General features: G+C 43.6%; 1 protein-coding gene and 1 pseudogene across 1 annotated transcript in view; one reads left to right on the forward strand and one right to left on the reverse strand.

Annotated features, from left to right (window-relative positions):
* The window catches only part of Frmd4a (FERM domain containing 4A), a gene marked incomplete at its 3' end in the record, with an annotated part of 571,102 nt that overhangs the window by 31,385 nt on the left and 512,048 nt on the right, over positions 1-27,669 (forward strand).
* On the reverse strand, positions 8,294-9,117 carry LOC102025275 (annotated as a pseudogene).

Raw genomic sequence — 27,669 nt, forward strand, 5'->3', positions numbered from 1 at the left:
ATTTGACTTTAGTTTCCTCATTTATCAAAAGGCAGGGGATCCTGGTTTCCCCATCCCGTGCTGCCGGCAGGGACACTGCTTACAGATTAATGCAACATGCCTGGAGATGGAGGCGCGGGGGCAGATGCTATGCAAATGAAAGCTGCAATCACAGCCAGGCTTGCGCACCTGAGCCCGCTGTAACCTTTGGCTGGCCTTCTGGAAATTAGATGAGAGCTGATATTTAATAAAGCTTGTAGTTTCAAGAAGATCGTGATAGCGAATCTTGCCAAGCGAATTTAGACTTCGGTGACCTTTCTACGCCATTACAGACAGTGTCGGCAGGTTAACGCGATGCAGAATGTACTCTCTGCTGTAGAGGAAAAAACCCTTTGCGTCTTTATCAGGCTTTGTTGTTGTTGCGAAGAATACTAACGCTGCCCGTTTCACTGGTTTGGTCCTTTTGAGGCTGTCTGGATTGAGAGCCCATTACACGCCCACCAAGGGAATGTAATAACCATGCGTGTATCAAGGGTCAGTGAACTATGGATTGCAATATTTTGCAAAGATATTGCATTTACTGCAAAGCCACAGGCACTGCCTTATTATTTTATCTGCCTCCAGCCATGTGGGTGTAGAGGACTTCTGATTCGTTCATTAGCTTTTATTTTTTATTAGTCCACTCAAGGCCATGTGGACCTCTGACCAGAGAAGCATCACCCCTGGCTTAAAGCAAAACATGCTCATCTCTTACATTAGAAAGTGGGAAATACATCCCACCCACAAAATCCTCTATCAAAGCACGTCCAACTTGGGGAAGAGGAAAATAAGCATCAATTCCCTATGAGTATGCTGGGAAACAATATTAGCAGCGCTTAACCTGTGCCCCTGACTGCATCTTCTCTCACCCCACCTGGAGGAGTCAGCCAGCCTGTGCTTTGTTATTTTGTGTTAATTCGTCTATCGCATTTCTTGGTGTTGTTCTGCATAGCTGTTCCCAAACAATATCTGTAGTATTGCCTATTGTTGAATTTTGTATAGCTGGACTCATCTTGCGTGCATCATGCGTTCTCTTTTTTAACTTAACACTGAGGTTTCTACATATCCATATAGTGTATCATTATTTATTTGTTCATTCCATCCTTGATGCACATCTGGGGCGTTTCCAGACTTCTGTAGTAAGATGAAGCTAGGCCAGCATTCCCGAATCATCCTTCCTGGCACAGAGGTGCGAGAGTTTCCCCAGGGTGTATGTAAGGAGGCAATCATGAGATTTTAGGATACATCCCATTTGAGGCACGCCACAGTATTTCTAAAGAGATTATAACATTTAAGCTCTCACCAGCAGTGCACAAGCATTACTTATTTTTTGTTTATAGCTTTATCAAAGCTTACAGTTGCCAGCCTGACATGGTAAAATGATAATCAAAATGTGGGGTGGTTTTTGTTATTTGTTTAATTATCAGCGAAGCAGGGCATTTTTGCTCCTAGGATATTTCCATTTCCTCTTCTGTAAAATCCCACTTCTTTTCCTTTGCACATTTTCCCATCGTCTTTTGCATGTTAATTTTTTTATCAGTTTTCTACATGTCCTTAGCATTTCTCAGTGATTAAAGGGAGTAATATTTCCACTTGGTGTCTTCTATTTTCACTGTTCTTAAAATAACTCTTTTGGTGACCAGATCTTCTTGGTTCTAATGCAGCCCAATTTACAAATCTTTTCTTCGTGGATTATACTTTTGTATGTTATTTCACATATTCTGGCTGGCGATTGTAAGGATGAACGCCTATTTCTTCTAAAAGTTTTCCGCTTTTCTCGACTGAGCTCACTAAAATCCACTTGGCACTTATTTCTGTGTAGCATGTGAGGAAGAGAGGCAATTTAATTTTTTTTCATAGGAATGAGAGCCCTGCAGCATCCATCGGGTTGTCTGTGCTTCCTACCTGGCTGGCCGTGCCTGTCTATGAAATTAGCTCTCCGCGGAAGCGCAGGCGCACTTCTGAGCTCTCCGTTTCCTTCCGCGGCCTGGCTGTTGCACACGTGCGGGTATCTAACCGTCCTCACTGCCGAGGCCTTGGGCAAAGCTCCATGCCTGCAGAACAGGTCCTCTTTTCCCGCTGCTCTCCGGGAGCATCAAACTGCTCCCAGCCCCGCGTTTCCACACAGCCAATCCAGCCAGCTCACCCGGTTTCCTAAAGCCTTCCTTTTGAGGTTTCCTGTGTGTGTGGTGAGGGGCTCCAACCCAGGGCCTCCAACCCAGGGCCTCCTAACACTAGCCAAGAGCCCTCCCATTGAGCTATCACCTTCGTCCCCCTTTGGGGACTTTCAGTGGTGTTGAATCCAATACCTAAATCACTTTATGACAAAGTAACATTTTTACTCTTTAATTCTTATCTATGAATTATTTAGGTATCCATTTATTGAGGCCTCTGAAGCTTTTCCTTAACATTTTCTCAATTTCTTCATAAAACACCCCTGTGTACTGAGATTTTATTCTAAAGAAATATGTATAGCTATTGTGATGGTAGCCTTAAAAATTAACACCTTAAAACTACTAAATTCAATAGGTTCAATAAATGGATCTTTTTAAGCTTACTTATTAACATTTTCCATTCTGTTCTTTTGAGTTTTATATCAGTGGTAAATGATGACTTTAAAAAATTCTAATTCATGTGGGTATGTTTTATTTTATCTCAGTGAAACTTCAGTAGGAAGTAGAGGTGGTGGGAATTCTTAGCTTGTTCCTGCTCTTAACGGGAATGCTTTTCACCTTCTTTCTGCCATCAAGTGTGCTCTTTCTGCGTCGTGGCATTCCATGTATTTTTTAGGGAAATGAAGTTCTCCTCTATGCTTAATTTGCTAAGGTGTTTTTATCATGAATAGATGTTATATTTTGTTGAATTATTATTATTTTACATACACAGAGATAATCAGACAGTATATATTATTTTCAAGCCTTTAATTACATGAATTACGTTACGCATGGAGCCAGTGTTGGTGAACCTGTGGCACACCTGCTGCAGCGTGCCTAAATCCCTCTGTTGGCGAGAGAGCCAAGTTGCGCCAGTAGCCTTGAGTGTTGCGTATTCAGGTTTAATTGCAGTGTTGGCACTTTGCGATAAATAAGTGGGTTTTGGGTTGCAATTTGGGCACTCGGTCTCTAAAAGGTTCGCCATCACTGTATTAAGCCAACCTTGAATTCCCAACATAATGCTAAGAAAACATGATAGTCAGTTTTATACACTGCAGCATGGTAGGAAAACCAGATTTTAACTGACTAACACTGATTTCCTTTCTTATTGATTACATTCTTATTTTCAGTTTGTTCATCTGTAAAAAAGTTCAAAAATAATTATTTAGTGTGAATTTGTAGTATTTTAGTATATCCATTATTTTGGGTCTTTGTCCACATTCTTTTTTCTTGCTAGCTTGATACAAATTGAGAATAGTAAGATCATTGGTTTAACTTGCATTTCCTTTCTCTGTAGTTTTAGAAAGTAACAGGCACATGGCAAAGATTACAGGTTGACTTTTCTCGTTTTATTTCTTTGTCCAACTTGCTGTGGACAAAGCCGTTCCTAAGGTGTCAGTTAATTGCAATAAAGTGAAAGAAAAGCAATTTCCCCAAACAGTAAGAGGCCCCTTTGATAGAATTCCAATGTGCCGGGCACCATGCCAGGGCAGTTTTCATGCTTTTTATATTTTGGAGTTGAAGCTCCTGTGAGATAGCTACTGTTATTCTCATTTTTGTAGGTGAGGAAACTGGGTTTACAACAGCCTTTGCTTTTGTTTCGGTGCAGTTCTGTCTACTTTTGCTTTTGTTGCTTGTGCTTTTGCAGTCACAGCTAAGAAATCATTGCCCAACCCACTGTCATGAAGCTTCCCCTATGTTTTCTTCTAGGAGTTTCATAGTCCCAGGGTTTACATGTAAGTCTTTAATCCCATTTGGCTGATTTTTCTTTTGGTGTGTGTATAGTATAATGTAAAATTCTGATTTTATTCCTTTGCATGTATGTATTCAGTTTTACAGATAACATTTATTTAAACCACTGTCTTTTCCTTAATGGCACCTTTAAAAATATCAGTTTTTAAAAACAGATGTTATTAAACAGATAACAAGTATCAATATTAAGTAACAATATTAAGCATCAGTTTTTAAAAACAGATGTTATTAAACAGATAACAAGTATCAGCAAGGGTGTGGAGAAGTTCGAACTTTGTGCACCAGTGGTGGGAATAGAAAATGGTGCCTCTGCTGTGAAAAATAATAATGCGCCTTTAAAAACATCAGTTTCCTGTACATGAGCTGCTTCATTTCTGGGTTCTCTACTCCGTGACCTGGGTCTCTGTGCCTGCTCATGCTGGTGCTGTGGTGTCTTGATTATTATACGTTTGATTACTCTGATTTTGAAATTAGGAAGTTTGATGCTCCTAGCATTGCCCTTCTTTCTCAATATTGCTTTGACTATTCAGATTCTTTTACAGTTCTTTATTATCTTTAGGATTTATTTATTTACGTATATAAAAATGACTTTGGGATTTTGATAGGGATTGTATTGACTCTGCGGATCCCTTTGAGTAGCAGGGACATTTTAACAGTATTAAGCCGCCTAATCCTTGAGCACAGGATGTGTTTCATTTATTTGTGTGCCCTCCAATCTTTTTCATCAATAGATTATAGTTTCTAATGTAAAATCTTTCATCTCAGTTGTTTATTCCTTGTTCTTTATGTTGTGATTAAACATGGGCTTGTTTTATTAATTCCCTATTTGAGGTAGTTCATTGTTAATGTATACAAATAACCTTTTTATGTGATTTTTGTATCTACACTGTATTCATTTCTTAGTTTTAAAGGTTTTTTGTGGAATCTGTAGGGTTTTATATATTAATATGTATGATTATATCATCCATAAATAGAGATCATTTACCTTCTTTCTAATTTGGATGCCTTTTAATTCCTTTTCTTGCCCAATTGCTGTGGTGTGGACTTAAGGCCCTTATTAAAAATAATGAAACAAGGACATCTTTGCCTACAGAATTGGATTAAAAATATGTTCAAACTATATATCTGATAAAGGCTTAATATTGAAATATACAAGAAACTCCTGTAATTGAACAGAAATAATAATAGTAGCCCAATTAAAGTGGACAAAGGGCTTGAATCAACATTTCTCCAAACAAGAGGTAGACATAGCCAACAGATATATGAGAAAATGTTCAACATACCCAATAAGCAGGGATATGCATGTCAAAACCACAACGTGGCGGCCTCACACCTATCAGGACAGATGTTATTAAACAGATAACAAGCATCAGCAAGGGTGTGGAGAAGTTCGAACTCTGTGCACCTCTGGTGGGAATAGAAAATGGTGCTTCTGCTGTGAAAAACAATAACGCAGGTGCTCAAAAGTTAGAAATAGAACTACCATGCAACCCAGCAATGTCACTGCTAGATACAAGATCAGAAGAATTGAAATCAAGTTCTGAAAGAGAGATGAGAACCCCCATGCTCATTGAGAGATATTAATAAAAGTCGATGTAAAAACAACCTAAATGTCCACTAGCAGATGAATGACTAATCAAAACACGGTCTGTGCATACAGTGAAATATGATTCCACCTTGGAAAGTGAAGGAAACCCTGTTGCACGCAGCGACATGGAGAATCTGAAAGATACCGTTAAGTGACACAAGCCAGGTGTTGGAGGACACATGGACTTTACACTGACATGAGGAGTCTAAAAAGCCAAACTCAGAGAAACAACGTAGAATGGTGGTTTCCAGGGCCTGGGTGCAGGGGGAGGCAGGGAGCTGCTGATCAGTTTCAGCCATGCAGGTGTAAGTTCTAGAGCTGCCACACACGGGAATTGTACCTATACCTGCCATAGCTATACTGCCAACACTTAAAATGCTGGGCGCTTAAAATCTGTTGAGAGAGTAGATCTTATGTTAAGTATTTTTACCATGATAAAAATTAATAATAAATTGGCAATTAAAAAGTGTGCTGAGTAACCTGCTTAAAATCCTGTAAGATGCAGCCTTGAGGTCAGACCATCCCCGTTCCGCACCGTGATGCCCCTTCCCAGTGCCAGTGGGTGTTACTAACACAAGTTGTTAGACTCTGGAAAATCTAAACTCCTTGTGTAAAACGCAATGTATTTCCTTTTGTATGATAAATTGCTGTTTAATTTGAGCAGATTTCTCTCCTCTTCTCTTTGCACCAACTCCAGGCAAAACATATCAGTATTCCCAGGTGAGCAGAGGCTCACTGTTATGGTTTGTGTCTGCATGACCACGCCAAATCCTCCTGCAGTCATGGGGTGGACTTCTATTCTAGATTTTTGATTGATCTATAGTACATGCTGGAATTATGGGTGTGAGTGCTATACCCACCCTGGGGCAGAGAGTTTGCATACAATGTAAGGGAGGGGCAGAGGCTGCTTGCCGCCACTCCTCCCTTTTTGCTCTTGTTGCTTTTTGCTGTTTTCCTCATGAACTGTTGCCCTCTGCCATGTGCCACCCTGCCTTGGAGCCAGCCAAGTATGAACTGAAACCTACACAAACAGTGAGCTGAATAAACCTTTCCTTCCTTAATTTTGGGAGTCAGGTATTTTGTCTCAGCAATGAGAGAAAAGTAACCAAGACATTCACTTTAAAGTAGATTTTGCAATTATCACTGGAAGCACTGGAGCACATTACAGCTGCCCCATGAGCAAGTGGACTGTGAGCTTTGTATGTTTAAATGTTCCAGGTCAGACTCACATTTCTTGGGAAAAGTAATGGTGAATATGGAGTGGCTGATGAGGGGCAGGGCTAGCATAAATCTTTCTTCTCAGGGCCAGGACATTTGCATCCGTGTCTTTTCACTGTAAAAAGTCTTCTCAGTTAGGGAGTCAGTTTCCTCTGAAAGCTGATTTGAAAATGGAGGATAACAGTCCCCTTCTCCATGGAAGTCTAAAGAGAATTCATGTGGCTAGTCCCTATGATTCTTTAGAACTTCTTAGGTGAGAGTTATTTTGTCATTTCTGACATTGAAGAGTTATTGTCTTACCATCCTACTCTCAAGCCTGGGATTTATCTTCTTCCTCTTTGCCAGGTCTTTGCAAAAAAGGAACTCAAGAAGGATCAAGGGAGGCAAGTCTTCAGAAGGTCAGCACTGCTTCTATAGGGTGAGGGCGAGCAGAAAGAGCAAGGTGAGGCAGAGGCAGAAGCAGACCTTATTTCTTTACCAGCAAAAGTACAAATATCTTTACAAGCAGAATTTCCTGTTTGTAAGAGCTGAGGTGGCTGCCAGGACGATGGTCTGAGAAGGTGCTGGGTGGACATCTGTATGCGCTGACTGACACCTTGCTTCTTAGATCCTAGAGGCATTCTGTTCTTTGTCATTGTCTATTAAAATACTCGTAGATTTTATTAAGGGGCTTAAGGTGCTATCAGCTAATATCTTAATCAACTCATTAAATTTGTTTTTAAAAATGTGTTCAGTAACTACTAAGTGCCAAATCAATGCTAAGGCCAGGGGATTTAAGAGGAAGGAAACAGAGCCTTTTCCCTGCAGGACCTTGCAGACTGCTGCTTAGATGTAAGGAAGCTGTAACGTCAGTGAAAGGTTCAGTGTGCACATACGCACATGCACGCACGTATGCACATGCACACACGTATGCACATGTGCGTATGCATGCAGTCTTGAAGAAATGCAGCACCATGGCCAGTCTACACCACAGCAGTTCTGCACCTGATGGCCATCTGAGAGCCCAGGAATGGCCTCCGGGCGGCCTTGTTAAAGAACAAGATGGCAACCAAAGGGGAGATTGGGACACTACCAGGTGAATTTAGAAGATGAACTTACCTGTCTTGCAATTTTATTAAATATTGATCTTAACAGTGCAGAACCCCAAGAACAACTTGCAGTATACTCTGTGAGAACAGAGATGGTCGTTCTTATAGCTGAACAAGAGGCCATGTGATTACCATTGTTTCAGGTCTGGTGGTGGCTTTGCCAATGGAGGCAGTGAGATTCCTGACTTTAATAGTATTTGCTACCAGGAAGCTTATTGGTGTGAACTCGGTTTCCCTCCACTGCTTCCTTTGGTCTTTTTTTTGGGGGGGTTGAATATAAAAATTTATTTTTAAGTCAAAGTATGCAACAAATAAAATCTACAGAAAACAGATTTTCCCATCACAATCTGTTGCTTTACCAAATCATATCGTGAAAACACATTCCTTCAGTCATTATAAAGTTCTTAAAATACAAAAGAAATCTGGAAGTCAGTCTAGACCAGGTGCTGCTGTCAGAAGTATGTGGTGTTCCTCTTTCAGTACATCCCACGCCATCCACCACCACTCATGCCACCTTTCCCATAGTAACTGCCACTGCCTCCACTGCCACGGCCATAGCCACCTAAACCGTCAGGAGTCTCATATCCTCCCCTGTAACTGTTCCCCATTCCCATCCTTCCAACAGACCCATATCCTCCCTGACTATCCATTCCATCTCTGCCGTAACCTCCCATGTCAGAACCTCCCATTCCAGAGCCACAACCAGGAGTAGAATTCAAGAAGAGTTCAATGTATCAATGTTGCATGTTATTTTTTCATTAGACATGGCAGTTACTGCATCTTTATATGTCACAAACTCTACATCTGCTTCTCCTGTTGCCCTTCCATCTGCTCCAATATCAGTGTGAACTCTTACTGGATTTAGTGGTGAGAAGATATTAGCAATGTCATTTTCGGTTGCTCGATAGGGCAACCTTCTCATATGTATGAAATGACCACCATGAAAACCTGAACTTACATCAACAGCTACACCATAGCCACGTCCTCCCATACTGCTGCCATCCTTCATTCTGTCATCAAAGCCATCATTTCCATCGCCATAATTATTATAGCCACCATAGTCATCAAAACCTCCATGACTTCCACACCCACCTCCAGAATAACCTCATGTTCCTCCTTTTGGTCTATCATACAGTCCCAGTCGCTGTCCCAGCAATCTTTTTGGTGGATGATAAAATCCTTTTATTTCATTCCTGCTACTTCTGAAGATCTCAATATACCTTGAAAGAAATGAACAATTTCCCCCTTTTGCAACCAAATAGCAGTCCGCCAGGTCCTACTGTCCCATCACTAGCGTCATTTGGACCATTATGTTGCATAACCCAATCCATCTTAGTACCGTTTGATTTAAATGCCCCATTTACTTCAAATACCCTGACAGGTGAGAGTAATGCTGCCTCTGGTGCTTGCGGACTCTGGTGCTACAAAGGGAAAAGCCCTTCACCTCTCGAAGTGCTCTGCACAATGGTTTTCCTAACCTCTCCAGCAGCAGCAACCACTCAGGAAGTTGCGCAGCAGACTGACTGACTCGGGGAAGGGGAGGGGGCGAGCCCTTCCTTTGGTCTTATCCCTGTATCGATACCAAATGGCTCTTTGAAAGGTGAATTTTTAGGCCTACTTCACAAAGAGGGTTTTCCATATTCCCATATTGAGGAAAGACTGTGGGCTCCAAAAGACCCATTTGCAATAAGGAAAGTGACTTCCCGCATCTGAGGCAGGTGTGCTCCTGGCCCTTCGCTGGTTAACACAGTTGCTTGACCCCTGGGGTGTTGTTAGCAATGCAGATTCACTGAGGAATGGGGAGCTGTTTTGCTTCTCTTCATCTGTAGTTCTGTCTCCATTGTGAACATTTTGTTTTTCCTGTTGCTTTGTTTCTCAGACCAGTACTTAAGAGAGAGCAGCATGGATATGAATTATGCAATTTGAGCAAAAGTTTGTAAAGGCAAAAAGCCAAGCTGCCCAGGCTTGCTCAGCTTGGAGGTTTGGCAGTATTGTTGAGGACCACAGGAGGATCTGACCCTTCCCTTGCTTTGAACCTAAGAGATAGCTGGGTGAGAATAGAATCAAAACTAGACTATCCTTTACTTTTTGATGGAGTTGGTCCACTTTGAGAGGCTGAGAGAAGAAATAACTGCAGAGCATTTGTGATTCCTTTTCTCAGCCAGCCAAACACAAATCCACTTCCTGAGTCCAAGAAGAGCAGGAGCTTAAGTGTGAATATCAAAGCTTTGAAAATCAAAATATGTAAGGGCAGTTTCTGGTCTTAAATTAGCACCATAATGTCTGAGGCGAATTCTAACAGTCCACATGCTGTGTTGCTTGGCTCTGATATTTTAGAAATGCAGATTCTTTCAGAAATGTGCTATTTTACGTTTTTTTACTATGTGTGCAAAATGAGTACTTCCCAGCCCTATTTGCTGAGAACAAAGACTCCAGCACCACCATTTGATGAGTTTACTGTGCCTTGAGGCCAATTTGAAATCTGTTCAGTTGATTGCCAATCAGTTGCCATAATCTTGAGCCAGGAGATGACTGCAATTGCCTGAGAAGGACAGCTGGTGCTGGGGGTAGGGGAAGAACAAAGAAATTAATATTTATTTAGCATCTTCAGTGCTAGGTCCTACCATTGGTGCTTGTTATGGCTTGTATCTAGATGTCCCCCAAAGTCTCAAGTGCTCATAGGTAGAGCTTTTTGGAGCTGGCTGGAGCAGGGTGTGTGCTGCTGGGATTAAGGGTGTGTGGTACTAAATTAGTCCACTGATTGGAATTAGCATAGTTCTGGGTATGGATAATGGAAACCCCACCCTAGGATGCACCACCCAAAAGGTTTGTAGCCTGCATGGGATGACAGGGAAAGGCAGGCTTGGTGCTGCAGCTTGCTGCTTGCTGCCTTCTGCCTGCCACACCATGAACTGTTTCTCCTCTGCCATGGCCTTCTGTCATGAGATCCTACCTTGGACGCAGCCTCTGCAAACTGTGAGTTGAAATAAACTTATCCTCCTTTTACTTGTGTCAGGTATTTTGTCTCAGCAATGAAAAAAGTAACTAAGGCAGTGCTTAATACCTAGTACTTTATAAAGCCCTCCCTACAGCTCTGAGATGTGTTTTCATGCTCACGTTACAGATGGGCGGGTAAGTTGACTCCTTGCTTACAGTTTAACCAACAGCATGTGGTAGAAACAGGAGACAGAGTAGGGGGCAGGGGGAGACGGGGACAGTCAGTCGTTTCACGACTGAAATCTTGAAGAACTCCATTTGAGCTAACAGGGGTGCTCACCTGGGCCTCGCTCTGCATGCTGGCACTTCCCACCCGTGCTGTTTACATCTCTCAGGTGTCTAATTGCCTGGAAGGGACCACCTGGAGTCCCAGCAAGGCTCTGAGCCCTCAGGAAGACTTTGTGCAGACCTGGCCCCAAACTGAGGGATGGAAATATAGAACCCAGGCAAGGAGCTGGGCCCTCTGCTGAGTGGGTTCACTTTGGGGGTCCGTAAGAGCTTTCCTGGCTGCACTAAGTCTCAGCCTTACTGTAGCCACACTGTGAAACGACATCACTTATTTTAACATGGAAATTCTACTGTGTCTGCAATACATATGTCCATAGTAAACACTGCTGTATGCTACCTCAGATATTCACATCATTAAGAATGCAAAATCAACACAATAAAAGTTTTCCTTAAATAAACAATTACTGTGCACCTTCTAATACCAGGCCCTGTGCTGGGCTTGGGCATTAACACTTCCAAAGACGAGAGCTCTGCTCTTGACTGCCATCTAGTGCAGCTCTGTGGTAAAACAGAGGCGAAGACAGCTCCCTCCTGGGTTTAGGAGGAGGAATTTATAGAGGGAAAAGCATCCATCCAGGAAATGAAAACTGGAGATACATCACCACCACAACATCATACAGTGCAAGTTCTACACAGGTGCTTTTAGCAACATACAAATTTTGTCTTCACTACAATTACATTTTATTGCTGAGTATCTTAATGTCTGTAGCCTAAAACAGCGTTTTATCACTGTTTTTTGTTGATGTACATTCCAGTTACCAGCATCATTAGCTAAAAGTGTTATTTCACATGCCTACATTAAGTGCCTGTAAGAAGAGTTCTGGAATGGTGAAACACGTTGTGACACTAACAGCCACGTTAGGAAGGTGGTCAGCATCAGTGACTTAATATTCCTTGAGTACCTACCATGTCCTAGCCTCTGTGGTACTGATTACATGAGAAATCTCATTTCATCTTTGCAACAACCGTATGAGTTAAATATTTTTGCTTACATTTTGCAGTTAAGAGAAGTGAGAGGTAAAATGACAGAGTTAAACTGTTGGGTTTAATTACTACCCCTTTATGTAGTAGTCTTTCTTTGACCAAAGAGAAGTTATTTAGCTACTCCAACTCTCTATTTCCTCACCAGAAAACTAGATGTAATACTAGTAGTATACTTATCAGAGCCTTGTCAAGGTTAGCTGAATGATGGGCGTTCATCCCTTTGGCCCAGTGTCGGCTTCCTCTATAAGTCTAAATGAAAGATAGATATTTTTGGTTCTTATTATCATCCCAGAGGGGAAGACACTAGCCTGACATTACTCACTATTTTTTCTGACTCCAAAGCATACTCGAATGTTTTAAAACCCGAGCTCAGATTCAATGACCTATAGGCAAATATATACAGTAAACAAAGTTGTTGAAACAATGTGTGTTATAAATAAGAGAAGGTCAACATTCTACACAATCAAAACAATTCTTATAATTATGAAGTAGGGAGTACGTGGGCCTGAACACAAGAGAAAATAAACACTTGAGAGTTTTAGATACCAATGCACGCAACCAATCCACAAAAATACCCCTTTTTTTTTGTATATTTTTTCATTGTCGCATCTTGTTTTTCTTTTCTCCCAGGTTTTTTCATCCTTACTGTGAATGTGTGGATACATGTGGGAAAGAAAGAAAATGAGTCTATAATTAGATCTGTGTGTAATTTCTTTTACATAAAGCCGTACATGTTTTCAGTGACCAACTTCCCTACCCTTGACAATCTGAATTGTGCCGTTTTACCAGCTGCAAAATTTGGAAGAAGCCATTCTGACTGGAAGCCATCTAATCCTGAAACATTGCAAAATTAAAGTTAGCCCAAACACAAATCCAACTCTGAGGCTGGGAGATCTAATCACGAAGGAGAAAGAAGAGTGTGCGTGAGATTTACAAGTGTGGGGCCCCGTGGACGTGGAAGCTTGGCAGTCCTTGCAAATTTGAGTTTGAGTTTCAGGCTCACTCTGGAAGTCATGAAACACACTGACATCTTTGAAGACAGCTCATACACATCCAGTGGCAATGCTTTTCGGACTTTGGCGTGCACGGTCTTTTCTGGGGGGCGTAATTTGGTGTGATGTCAAATGCCAAGAAACCGCTTTTCCTGGTTGTAACTCAGGCTTAAAGAGCACAGCTGTCTCCAGGCTGGGCGGTCTAAGGAAGGGGAGGAGAGGCGCACCCACCAGCCCAAGTGTTGCGTGAGGCCTCTCTGAGAGCAGCCAGCACCGGGGAAGGCTGTGGATACCAACTTTTACTGGGGCCATCTTATTTTACATTCTCACCATAACCAAATGGTCCATCAAACGGGGACCCAGTTTGTAGAGATCCTTTTCAGATATATTCTCATTGCATCTGTATCTTTACAGAGCTCATCTGTGACCTGCTGTCTGAGCTCAGCTGGTTTCTCAGTCTCTGTGTTTCATTTATTTTGCTTTCTTGGCCTGGATGCTTCCCACAGCTTTTCAGGTTGCGCTTCTCTCCAGCTACCTTTGGGGGTAAGAGAAGCTCTTCGAAAGCCAGGGACAGGGCTGCACTGGAATTGATTACTTTCTCCATTGCTCCCATCTTCACTTAATCTGCTGAGCGGTAGAAGACTCATCATGGCTAAAGTGGAGGTGATTACTCATTTCATTAGAGGACCTGCCTGGAGATCACTGAGCCTTCTAGAAGGACAGATGAATCACAAGTGCTACTTTATCTTGTTGGCAGGCAGGAAAGTTGACTGAGTAGGTGATGAGCCTTGCTCTGGAGTGGAGTCTCAACCAAGGCCTGGTAACTTTAGAGAGGCCACTTGCCAGTCTTCCCTGAGTATCCTCACACACAGCACCTTTTCTTACGGATTCTCTGCTTCCCTGTCCCCACGTGTGTTAACCTTGTCTGGATGAAAGAGCTTCTACTGGCCCAGAGCAGGCAGCCAGGCGCATTGCATATGGCGGTGAGTGGGCTAGAACAGGGAGTTCATTGGGCCTGGGACTTCACTTGGGGAAGATGGAAAGATCTAGAGTTGGATGGTGGTGACAGCTACACAGCAGTGCGAATGCACTTAATGCCACTGAGCTGTAATCTTGAAAATGGTTAAAATGGCAAAGTTTATGTTACATATATTTTCCCAATGTGCATTAGTTTGTGAGGACTGTTGTAATACAGTACTATAAACTAGATAGCTTTATCTCACCTTGACTTGGCCATGCATATTATAATAGTTCTTATCTCTCAGATCTAATAAGGGCAAAAATATCATTTGAGTTACCTTTGTATGTAGAAAAGCATTATCTACATTTACACAAATAGATTTGTAGAAATTAAAGCTGATCATTTCCAAACAGATTCCACTGATGAACAGCTCTAATAGCTATGTAAGAGACTGGATCTGTTCTATTCTCCTGTCCTGAGATCCCTGGGAGTGTAATACTCCTTCCTTGTTCCCATCTGTCCCACAGCAACAATGCACTTAGCCCAGTGAGATTTTCCTTTAAAAATAAATGATCAATTATACCTGGCTTAGTCAGATTCTACCAGAGGTAAGTAAAAGGCTACAGCTCTGCAACACAGCATAGTGGGACAAGGGTGAGAATGGGAGCCAGGAGCTCTGGGTTGGTCTATTTACCCTACCACTAATTGTCATGGTAATCTTGAACAATCCTGCTTCTTTGGGCCTCAGTTTCCTCTTTTGTAAGATGTGGGGCCCACACAGGATGGCAACACTGTATCATGGCTACTAACGTGGGCTTGAATGAGACAGACCTGGAAGATGGCACCATCTTGAATTTCAAGTTACTGTGGTTTTTGACCTTCAGTTTCCCCCAGATGGGGCAGTAATAGACCTTGTCTTGCAGAGCTGTAGTGAGAGTTCAGTGACATTGCACACAGAAATTCTAACAATAGAGAGGACCTGTAATCAACATTCTATCGCATTTCAAATTCTACTCCAAATTCAGAACAACCGTATTCTGTGATTCTAAATCACAATTAATTCAATCAGATGAGATGACTAACAGCTTTTTTCAGAAGTGTGAAGAAAGGACATTCGCAGTAGTAAATATAGACTCTTTGCCTGAGTTTTACAAAAGTATGAAAATCCCATGATCCCAGGGAATTAGTTGACTTTCCTAGCAGCTGCTGTGTTTAGGGTCTAAAATTTAGGTGTCTCCTAAATTCCTGTGTTGGAAATGTAGACCAGTGCAACAGTGTGGGGTGGAGGGGCCTCATAAATGGTGACTGGGACAAGGCGGCAGAGGCATCTGAATGGATTAAGGTTGTTGTGGGGATGGTTCATGCTAGAGAGAAAGAGCCCTTGTACCAGCACCCTGCTCCCATTCCCATCGTCTGTGGCCGACTTCTCTCACGCTTTCACTTTCCACTGTGTTGGGACACAGAACGACCGCTGCAGCTGTGAGTCCTTGGGCTTCCAGCATCCAGAACTGTGAGCTCAGTGAAACTCTCTCTCCAAAAAATAGCTGGTATCGGCATTCTGTTATAGCAACCGAAAGCAGATGCCACCTGAGTTCGGGTTTCATGTATTCCCTGCTTCCTAAATGACCACAGACCCATGTCATCAGGGTCGTGGCAGCGGTGTCCAGCACACCCCAAAGTGTCTCTGACACTGTATGGTGCATCACAGAAGGCAAGTCTCCACATCTTTCCTGCTGATGAAGGTTACAAATCAAAACTAAAGAAAAAGGAGAGCATTACAGTAGGGCGATGGGGGGAACCAAAGGAAGAAACCCATACATTTCTTCCTGAGAGCACAAAATTAAAATCACAAAAGCAGAAAATAAGAAAAGGTTACCCTTTTGCTTGGCTAGCTGTTGGTGCCCTTATAACATTTGTGAGAGGAAGAAATCGATTGCTTCATTAGATGAGGCACAAAGCTCTGAGAGACATAAAGTGTGGGCACAGTCAGTTTCAGGGGGGCAGCTGCAAAGCCCACATCCCCACCCAAACTCCAGGCCAGGGGCAGGAGGGGTTCTTTCCCCCTTCTTATCCACAGAACCACTCTACACGTGCTGCTTCTTTGGGCTTTCGTTTCTGCTCCTAAGGAGATGGAGACTGGCTCTATTTATTTCCACAAAGAGTTGTAAGAATAAATATTTTCAAAGCTGTTCTAGAGGGGTGGCTGAGGCTTCTGGGAATGTGGGAAGACTGGTGAATTTTCATGTTGCACTATGGTGATTTTAATTAGATGTTTCAAATATTAGCAAAAAGAAAAAAGTTGCTAATTGCTTTTAAAGCTAGGCAGAATCTTGACCTCACTAGCCGGGCAAGATCTATCTGGATGTTGGAGAGAGAAGCGTGGTGATAAAAGTTAACCTTGATTTTAGAAAGTGTTTGTGAGAAGAACAGGAGTAGAGTGGAAAGGGTGATCCAGAAACAAGTTATTTAGTCCTCTGTTGTTAAATTTCTGTGGAGGCGGTTTCATGCAAATGCTACTCTTTGGACTCAGTCACTGAATGATCCTCAGCAGGAAACCAGGGGGACCCTCAATTTCAAACTCAGAGCCTGGAAATTGACTAGAAATATAGAGCCTTAGTTTGACAAAGAAGTTCATGAACATAGAGCTTTTCATTATTTGTCAGGTTAATAATTTTTAGTTATTGTGGGCTGATCAGGCCCACAGTCTCCCAAACGAGTGGACAGTGAAGGCTTAAATAAGTGAGACAATTGAAATGATTATAGGGCTCCAGGAGGGTCTAACTCTCTTACAATATTTAAGATTCTCTGGGTTAAGACCAAGACTTCCCTGGGCAGCCCGTATTTATTAAGTTTTCAAACAAAGGAGGGGAATACTGAAGAAAATGTAGGAACCTGGGCAGGACTGGGGACACCCTTTATGGAATTCTCCAAGTAATACTTTATGTTAACTTAGGGGAACTGTGTTATCTCCAGGAAGGCCTTCACTGAAGGAATGAGATGCCTGCAGCTGCAGTCTCTTCTGAGTTGATTGGGGTTGGAGCCAAAGGTCCTCAGCTGTGGCCTTGTCTTGTCCTTTGAGGCCTCATGGCTTCACCCACCATCACAGGCCTCAGTAAGGACCAGTGACTCACAAGTAAACATGTAAGGCCAATTGGTTCATATGAGTCCTGCTCAGAGCTGCTCCATAGTGGTCTCCATCAATTATAGTGCCAACATACCCAAAAGAACCAACCTAAAGGAAGAAAGCTTTCTCTTCAGCTCACGGTTTCCATCCATGGTGAGCTGGTTCCACTGTTTTTAGGACTGAGGTGAGGGAAAACATTATGAAAGGAAAGCGTGGAAGGGGAAAGATGATCACATCATGGCAGCTCAGAAGGAAGAGAAAGAAAAACCCAGAGAGGAAAGGACCAGGGACACAATACACCTTTCAAGTCCACACCCCCAAGGCTTGTTTCTTCCACTTATGCCCCACCTCCTAATGGGTCCATGCAGCTGATGAACCCATCAGTGGGTTAGGGATGAAGTTACAGCCCTCTGGATCCATCAGTTCCCCAAGCCCATCCTCTGGCCACCAGACCTTCAACTCAAATTGTCTTTGGGCTGACATTTTTGACCACAAACATATCAAGTGCCATCTTGTCAGAGAGCTGCAACGTATCAGAAAACTGCACAGTGTGCCATGCAGCAGGGAGCTGGGCTGCGGGCCAGGCTAGGTGCTAGTGGAAGAACATGGGGTGGGGTGACTGAGTGGCACACAGTCATGAGGGGCTCCCTTGGCATTGAACCTAGGCTGCCAGATTGACAACCAAAGCATACTGGTTATAAGAGGGTATGCAGACCATTGGGAGACCATGACCTTGACAAGCCAGAGAATTCCTGAGCTCCTCCATTCCTGGGCCTTTAAGACTCAGGCTCAATTTCCTGGCAGTCCTAAGGAGGCATCTTGGCAGGAGGAGAGAGGATGGAAGGGAGACAAGTAGAAGGGCTTGTCTACTGATCACTGAGGTGCTTCCTCTGCCTCTCAAAACCTGCCTTGATTTAAACTACTTGGGCTGTTATGATACCATAAATGGTGCAGCTGGAACAACAGCATTTCTTCCTCACAGTTCTGTATGCTGGGAAGTCCAACCGCAAGGCCCTGGAAGGTTTGGGTCCTGGTGAGGGCAAACTTTCTAGTTCTCAGCAGAGACAGCTCCCCCCATATCTCATGTGGTGCAAGGGGTAAGGCTCTTTGCTGGGGTTGCTTTCATTTTTTAATAGAAAATTAACAATGGTTATTATATTGCATATTGCCATCTTCAGAGTGGTTGCTCAGATTATAAGAAGAGGATTTCAGAAAATGGGGATTCTTTTATAAGGGCACTAATCCCATCCATGAGGGCTCCCCCCTCATGATTTAGCCAGGTCCTGAGGCCCTGTTTCCTAAAATCATCACTTTGGCAGGGGGTAGGATTTTGACACATGGATTGGGGGTTGAGGGGGATAAAGACATTCAGACCAGATATCTTTCATCATCCCCAGGGATTGTGTTCAAACCCAGACCTCTGTCCCTGATGACTGTGAGGGCTTCCTCCGAGACTGTCCTGTGATTGGGAGCATAGGCTGCCACCCCTGCAGTGACCCCACAAGGGTGGGAGCTGTGGCTCTCACCTTCCTCTCACAGGAAGAATGGAAAGGAACAGCATTTTGTCGATCACAGCAAAGCAAGGCAGGGGCTTAGCATATGGAGAAGCAGAGAAGGGAACAGAAAGAAGATTCACCTGTCCCACAGGTGTGAGGTTCTCTCTCCAGTGACACCAGGGCCGACCTTTCTCACACAATTTCATCCAACTTTGGACCTCCCAGGACAGAAATGGAAGCCAGAGGCAGAGGGCCAAAGAGGCAAATTTGTACCCTGAAGTTGGGACACAGAGTCCTGGGCCGAGAGGCCACATGACTGGGGCCTTCTCATTAAGAGATTCTGAAGGGATTCTTCTCTCTCTGAATAGCTTTCCCAAGAGGTGGGAGGAAAGCGAACGCTGTGTGGCCGGGTTTGCGCCAAGTGGCTTTTGTGGCGGCCTTGGGGCAGCTCCTTAGGGGAAGTCTCACACTGAGTCAGAACTGTGCCCGATTGTCAGGCTGGGCACAGCTTCCTCTCAGCTCTTCCCTACAGTCTCACAATGGCCCAGTGCCTGGGGTTGACCCATGTGCTGACGCTGAGTCATGACACAGAGATGAATCTTTGCATGAATTTGGGAGCTTAAAGAATCCTCACAAATGTAAAATATTTTCAGGTCATGTGGTTTGGCCACTGTCAAACACGGCAGGGCCAAGGCCAGGGCTAGGTCTCCTGATCCACTCTGCCAGTTTGCAGTTTTAAAGGCCAAGAGTAGAGGACTGCAGATATGGCCAACACCCCAAAACAAACTAAAATAACTAATTGAAAAATATCATCTGAAAGTGTAAGTTGGCTTTGTTCTTTGCTCTTGAACATTCTTTAGCTTTGTTTTCCTCTACTTCCTTTCTATGCATTGTCTCACATATTTGTGTAGACTCAAAATATTCAAATGTCCCCCAGCCACATGGTTGCTTATGGAAATATACATTGAGCCTAAACATTTGGTTAAAAAATGGTTGTAGTAGCTATACACACTCCCTGATATGTTTTGCTCATTTATAGCACATGCCATGTTGATTCTCTTTTTAAAATTTTAAGTGGATTTTACAGTATTTAATCCTGTTTGGAAAGGCTGAGATTTTGGCAATTACTGTTATTTTCTCAGTTCATTTGGTTGCTATGACCTGACTGTCAGGTCTTGAAATTCTGCGTTTATGGAAGATTCCATTACGATGCCCACGTGCCTGAGGTGGGGCTGGGAGCCGGGCATCCAGGAAGGGCTGCATTCCACTGGAGACAGGATAGAACAGTACTGTCCAGGAGCGGGGGGAAGGGCCTGGGTTTTAAAGGGTTGCCCAGGGTGGGAAGCAGCCTACCAGAGACTTGGAAATAGGACATACCTGTCACAATGTCCTGAGACCAAACCTTGATGCAAAGATAGACGTCAGCTTAGAAAATGTACTTCCACTTCCAAGGCCAGAGGGCCAGAAAAAGAACTGATTCAGGATCCAGGTGCCAAATCGAAAGAGGAAAATGGATCAGGCTTGGAGAGGAAGGGTCCTGCGCATGGCTGGACTGTGGGATTTCCAGGTGTGGAGCTGCACTGGACAGGAGCACATTGAAAAATACTGCTGGCTGAGATGCACAGTAATTATTATGTTTGTAAAATGTAGGAGATGAGCCTCTTCTGTTCCTTACTTTTTCCAAACCTGTGTTGGCTTGGGGGTTTTTGCAAGGGAACAATATAATACAGGACACGTATTTTATAAGATTATTTATAATAGTCCCCCGAAGAATCATATACAAGAAGGTGCAGGAGATCTGTCCACACACTAAGACCAAAGAATCAAGCTGAGGGCTTGGATCCCACGCCAGTGTCCTGCATGAGTCCAGGAGAAGACCTAGAGCCCATAACAATGCCTCCTGTGAGTCCAACTAGAGGCCTAGAACCCATGACAATGTCTCATGCAGGCCTGTTTCACACTGGGAAGGTGCAAAGGTCAGTGGTAGAATCTAGAAAGTCTGTGCCAGTGGAATGAAGGATCTGTGCTAGCAGGCTGAGGGATCTGCACTGGAGCCGGGAAGCAATGCTCAAGGTAAGAAGAAGAGCTCCCTGCAAAATTACCAGAGTCATCCTCAGCAACAGTGAGGTCCTGAGCTCCTCCAATGATCAGGACAGCTGAGTTCCCATCAGGAAAGCCCGTGCAACAAACTTCTCCAGGAGGCTGAGCAGTGCACCATCTTCTCCTCTGGAGCTAGGAAGCAATTCTCAGAGTGAGGATCAGAGCTCCTCCAAAGTGAACTGAAGCCATTCTCAGTGACAACAAGGTCCCAAGCTCCTTGAAGGGTGAAAACAGCCAAGTTCATCAGGAAGACCAGCGTGACGAGCTCCTCCAAGAGAACCAACAGCCTCTCACAGCTCCCACCAGCCTCTCTTCTTCTTCTCCAGTTCTGCCTCTTTTGCTGCCGGCAACAACCCTCAGGTGGGCCTCCCACACCCAGTACCACACTGATTCAGTTCAGCTGGGTGTTACAAGTTGACCACCAGTTGTCAGTCCACCACAAAACCCTGCCTTGTGCACTCCTAGTTAAGGTTCAGCCCTTCTTTTTGTGACTATTGAGAAAAATATGAGCCCTGGTTCAGTCAGAATCTATATGGTGGAAGCTCCAACAGCTTTCTAAGGGACTGGCTTGTGTTCCTTTCTCCCTTCTGCACACTGTGAGATCTCCCCAAGTGAATTACACCTTTCCTAAGGTGAAATACTGGAGGCTGGGCTGGGGCAGGGAGTCAGAAATTCTGGGTATGAGGCCCAGATAGACTAGTGTGTGATCCACTTCTTTGTGCTGCAGTTTTTTTTTTTTTAAATCTGTAAAATGGATTCATCTATGTGAAGTGCTTATAGATGGAGTGAGACCCAAGAAATGTTGGTGATGACCATCATCTACAAGGATGGTCCTCAAATTCTACCTCCCCACCACCGCCACAGGAAACTGCCCACATGCATGACTGCCCCAGACTGAGCTGACGGGACAGCCTGGCCTGTGGTGGCCCATCTGGGGTCTCCTCTGACTCTGCATTCAGGGCAGAAGCAGGCTTTTGTCCACACCGCTTTGGAGGGTGCAGCCCCTGTTCACACACAGCAACCCCTCTGATGTTCTCTGCATTCACACCCTGTTATTTTTTCACGGCGTTCAACATCATTCCTAAGTATTTTATTTGTGTTCACTTCTTCCCCTTACTGTCTTGCTCAGCATCCTCTTTCCCACTAGACTTTATTCTTCAAAGGTCAAAGATGATGTCTTTCTTGTTCATTGTAGGTTACAGATTCCAGCACAATGTCTGGCACTAGGAAGTGTACAAAAGTATTTACTGGATGGCTGAATAAATCACGGTGTCTCCATGAGACAATCTGAATCTTGATATCCACGTGTTTTATTAAGCGGCTAAAGTTTCTCTTCCCACCTTTCCCAGAGGGTATGGCACTGTGATGCAGACAAGGACACTAGAGTCTGCACTGATCACTCTGATCTCCAGGCTGTGGGTCTAAGATTAGTCTCCATGACGGCAGTTGTCACATCTATGCCCGGAGTTGGGACCAGGAAGAGTCTATGGAAAGGTTAAAATTCATCTCTACCTTGACCCAGGCTCTATTTTAATTTGAAAATGTGACCAGGGAAGACTAATTTCATTCACTCAAAAGAAAATATCACCAGCTACATGGGTTTACTTTGGTATTTCATTACAAAAAATAGTTTTTTTTTTTAGAATTTGGTGGAAAGCATGTGTTAAGACTAAAAGATGGAAGCTGCATATCTGAACATAGATGAACAGAACAATGGGGCACTGTTATACTTAACTAGGGATGCGACTTTAAATCACTGCATCTCTCCAAGCTAACAGGATCTGTAATTTTATTCCTTCCAGGAAAAAAAACATTTTTTTAAAGCTATAGGACAGTGTTTCAAAGACCATGATGTCTATTTGAGTGAAATATTTGCAAATAAAAGTCATGTGTATATTAACTGGTAACATCTGTGAGAAAGTGGAACTCAAGCACCTTTGTCAAGTGTGAGCTTGGAGCATGTCAGCGTTATCAACCACCCCAAGCAAAAGCAGCCAGAGAGACTAATGATGTGGCTTCCAAGAGCCACTGAAACTCCTGTGACTTTCATGACAATTGGACACATAAGGTAGCTGTATCAGTCAGGGTTTACTAGAGAGACAAATATAACACAAGATATACAAATATATAAGAAATTACAAGATTGGCTTATGATGGTCAGCTGCAAAGTTGGATGAGGAAGCATGCAGAGGGTGTCTGCACCCTGGAGGCTGAAGAGTCCAGTCCAAGGTTTGGAGCTCACTGAGGCATCCATGAAAATCTGTGTCAGGAGGCTGATGGTTTTGCAATGGAGTGCTGAAAAATCTACACCAGAAGGCTGAAGAGTCTCAGGCGGAAGCTGAAGAGCCTGCACTAGAAGCCAGGAGATGATGCCCAAGCTAAAGGCGAAGACTGAAGCTCCTCTAAAGAACCAGCAATCAGTCCTTACTCATTTCCCTTTCATTGTATTCAGGCTACTGACTGGGAGGTGTCTTTCACACCCACAGCATCCCTGTGCCCTCCCTGTGCCCTCCCTGTACCCCTGCTGAATCACTTAGTTAAACTTCTCAAGTTGACACAATGAACAACACCCTAGAGTAGGAAGGGCATGTCCTTTACACCCTAGGATGTACAACCGCTGAGTTGCTTAGTTAAGCTTCTAGACTTCTCAAATTGACACAATGTGTCAGCCATTATAGTAACTTTGAGAAACTTGGTCTTAGAGAAGGAAAATGATCTTGCTTTCAGAAAGTCCCAGAGCTTCTAAATGATAGTGCACTAATGAAGGTGTCTGGAAGGGGAATGTCTTGGGTGATTTAGCTGCGGATCACTTTTGTTTCAACCTCCACCTGCTCACTCTTCCTAACAAGAACGAATAGGTCAGTGAAAAGGAGGATGATGACAATGGCCAAGATGAACAGCCTCAGCACATGATGATATCCTCCCCCACGTTAGTCTCCTAAGAACCCAACTGAGGGTTGTGTGACTATTTCTGGCCAATGGTCATGAAAGGACGAGAACTATGTTGCTTTCCAGCTGAAGGAATTAGCAGCCAGCGCTCCTCCTCCACGTCAGCCACAGTTTCCGGCTGCTCTGAGCTTTGCTTGAGAAAAGAAGACAATAGCGTTAGATTATTTTGAATAGCAGGATTTGTTTGCTGCTGCAACGTGGCCTGTCCTAACCTGGCCCATATAACAGGCTTCTTTATGATTTTTCTCCCAAAATAAAGAATAAACAAATAAATGAGCAAATAAAAAATGTAATTAAAAGTAATTGCTTAAAATGAATTATAAGTGTGTTAAGATAGTTCTCGTCCGAGTTCTACTGATAAGACAAACACCATTGTATTGGCCACTTCTCAGTCTCCAGGAGCAGTACAAGTTAATTTAACCCCGTTACTCAGAAAGTGCACTTTAAAAAATGCAGATCATCCCACAGAACATTAGGAAAATGCCTTCCAGGTTAGTGTCAGACTTTTTACAGATACTGGTCATTAAATAAGAAAACTATTTAATGCAAAGTTATTCCAAACCCAGGACTGTAGGAAGGTGCCAGTCTTATGAACAGAGAAGAAGCTACCCAGAGCGCACTGCTACATCCTAACAGTGGTCATGAGGATGGGTCAGGAGAACCTTGCAGTGTCCGCCGTACCAATGACTAAAAGCAGGAATGGGTTTTCAGGGTTGATATGCAGTGGGGTGACTTGTTTCTGTAGCTGTGATCTGCCTCCAGATGGCTCCCACAGTGGGTGGGAGGAATTTCCCCATCACGGTGGATGCAAGGACCAAGGACCTGGAAATCTTCAGATGACAGAGGTAGACTGGGTAATGGCCTCCCCAAAATGTTCTTGTCCTAACCCCGGTGCCTGTGAGTATGTCACCTTCCACGGCAAAAGGGGCTGTTAGTGTTCTCTAGAGACAGGACCAATTGGATGCACAGGGATATGGAAGAAGTTTAAGGGAATTGGCTCATGCACCATGGAGGCCGAGAAGTCCTATAATTGACTCGGTGTGAAGGCCTCCGAGCCAGGGCAGCCAAGATATAACTAGTAGCAGAGACTGAAGGGAGTCAGAAAAAGGGAGGATGCTGGCGTGAGCTCCCAAGTCCCAAAGTAGGACACCCTAGAGTTCCGAGGGCAGAGGAGGAGGCGGCCTGGGCCAGGCAAGCCAGGAAGAGAACAGGGCCCGCAGATGATAGGATGGGGTCTGCGCACACCAAGGGTGGACCTTCCCCACTTGGGCCAGAGCCCAAGACAGTTTCCTTGGAAAGCAGCGGTCATTCTCAGATGCACCTGGGGCTTCCCAAGCATCCAGTCAAGGGTTAGGCCACCTGGGTTTCCCTTTTAACAGAAGACAGACCACAGGCTTGGTGCCTACTGAAGCACTGAGACTAATTAATGCAAAAATTGAGAATAAATAATTAACTCCCTTTGTTATTACCCTTTAATTGTTATTAATTATTCATTATCATTCCTTAATTATTATATATTAATTTAGCCAAGTTGGCATCTAAAAGCAGCCACCACTGCTGGAACTTTGCAACTGTGACTACGGTTAGAACCAAGAGCTGGGGAGAGAGCGGGATGATGCAGGTGGATCCAATCTAACCACATAAACCCTAAGACAGGTTCTCCTGAGCAGTCTCAGAGAGATGTGAGGGTGGCAGTAGGGTCCAGAGATGCTGTGCTGCTGGCTTTGAAAATGGGGGATGGAACTGCAAGCCAAGGCAGGAGGCAACGCTAGGAATAAAGAGGGTGAGGGAGCATGCTCCCCTGGAGCCTGTGAGAGACCCAGCTGACGTCTTGGCTTTGGACCATGAGATCCATGCCGGTCTTCTGACCTGTAGAATTGGAAGACAGCAAACTTGGGTTGGTTAAGCTGCTTAGAGTGTGGCACTCTAGTACAGCAGCAACAGGAAATAAACTCAACTGGGAAAGAGTTAAGGATGTCCATAAAACAGCCAGTTTAGAATAGGACTGACCTCCACCGGGGTCACCATTTCAAGCATATCGTTTGCTGAGCCTATGCATGGAGTGGCATTAGTGACACTTCTTACATCCTGCCTTTACCCCCAGGAATAAGTCTCCCCGCCCCACAGCCTTGCCAGCCAGCGGCAGCCCAGAGCTGTTGTAGTATGGTCTCACGGAGAGGTGCGTCATTATCTGAAAACAAAAGACAGAGGTAGATCTGAGGTTCCTCGTTATTTCCCCTTAATCATTTGTCTCAAATCTCAGAAAGTTTTGTCGCTCTTGCCTTGTTGGCTTTTATCCCGAAGGGATATGCTAAGTGGATATCTATTATCTAATCCTTGATTCAGATGCAGTAGTATTCTTTCATGCAGTTGCCATTTGATTTGTAGCATTTATAAACTGAAGCTAACACAAGATGATGTCAAAACTGAAAAACTAGACTCAGCTTGCTGGATGGTTTGGTAATGCTGATTTACCTCTAGCGGTTTGTGGCTTGTCTCAGGCAGAATGTTGCCTTTGACTGTCTCATGCACACACTCGAACTGGAAATAGAGTCACCATGCTTTGTTTCCACAGGAGCAGTGTGTAGATTTCATAACGCATCAAATACTCCACTTCAAGTGGCTTTCTCCTAGTATTAGTTAACCTCTACGAGCTCGTGGGAGCCCCTGGTGTGTCGGTTCACACGAAGAACCACAGTTCTTTCATTACCAGGTATCTTTTTATGAAGATGAATGAATAGAGAAATGGACTGAAGGCGCCTCACACTATGTTAAATTTGCAGTGTGGGGCTTCTTGCAGAAACAAATAGATCTAGAGCTAAGCAAAATGGATGAAGAAAGTCCATAGTGTTCATTGATTAGACTGTAGTCATTGGCCAAAAGAAATCACTTTTGAGCATCCATCATGTGCATGGCATAAGTGTCCTGTAGTGTTGGAAGACGGCCCTTGGCTGCATGATATTTTTATCAGAAAATAATTCTATTTTTAGTGCACAGCCATGCCATGAATTGAGAGTTTTACTTTTTAGACTTGAAGAAAAAACCAACACAAATGGACTGATAAATATCTGGGTAGGTAGGTAGATAAATAAATGATAGGTGGACATATGTAAATACATGGTGAATATCCTTCCTAAGTTTTACTGTTACTGGCCGAAAAGCAGACACACACTTTTAAGACATAATGACAGCAATGGTCACACCAGTCTGATCATTTTCCAAAGCATCCAGACATGGATTATCTCTCTTGATACCACAGAATCATGACATGTGTAGGATAAGTATTATTCTACAAATTATAAAACCTAGATTTTTATTTTTATAGGCTATCTCCATTTAATGGCAGGTTGTAGTCTGACATTTGTAAATCAGTTATTTATAATCCAGAATGCACTTTCTTCCTTAAAAAGGTCCTATGTAAGGATTAGGCATCTAGGCAAGGTCATAAAAGTCCATTTATCTTATAAGTATCCTCAAAGCCAAATGACATTCTCCAGGACCAACTAAGAAACAAACAAAGGAGCCAGGAACCAAATCTAAGATGCAGAAAACCTGCTCATCTACTTATACTTCTATTTCCACTAATGTGAAAATGATTTACAAGCATTAAAGGAAAACTGATTTGTCGTTTTAGTTGTTAACCTAAATGAATTCCCAAATTTGCTGAATTGTAGATACTGTAAGAAAATGAAGGGTGTAATCCATTCTAGGTTTATGAATAGGATTTCTGGCCAGAAAAGCTATGGGTCTTAGAATTTGGCCTGAGCCAAAGGTGTGGCATCGTTACTGTTCTCTTGGCATTGAACAAGTCTGTCACTGGGCCTTTAGTGTTCTGAGTCCCTCTGCCCATTCCTGCCTCTCTCCCTCCATCTCTCTGGGATAGGGTCTCACTGTGTAGTCCTTGCTGGCCTTCAGCTCACTGTGTAGCACAGCCTAGCCTTGATCTTTTGACCATCCTGCC

This window comes from Chinchilla lanigera, unplaced genomic scaffold (genome assembly GCF_000276665.1).
Source record: "Chinchilla lanigera isolate Chin_1 unplaced genomic scaffold, ChiLan1.0 scaffold00028, whole genome shotgun sequence".
In the NCBI taxonomy this organism is placed as follows: domain Eukaryota; kingdom Metazoa; phylum Chordata; class Mammalia; order Rodentia; family Chinchillidae; genus Chinchilla; species Chinchilla lanigera.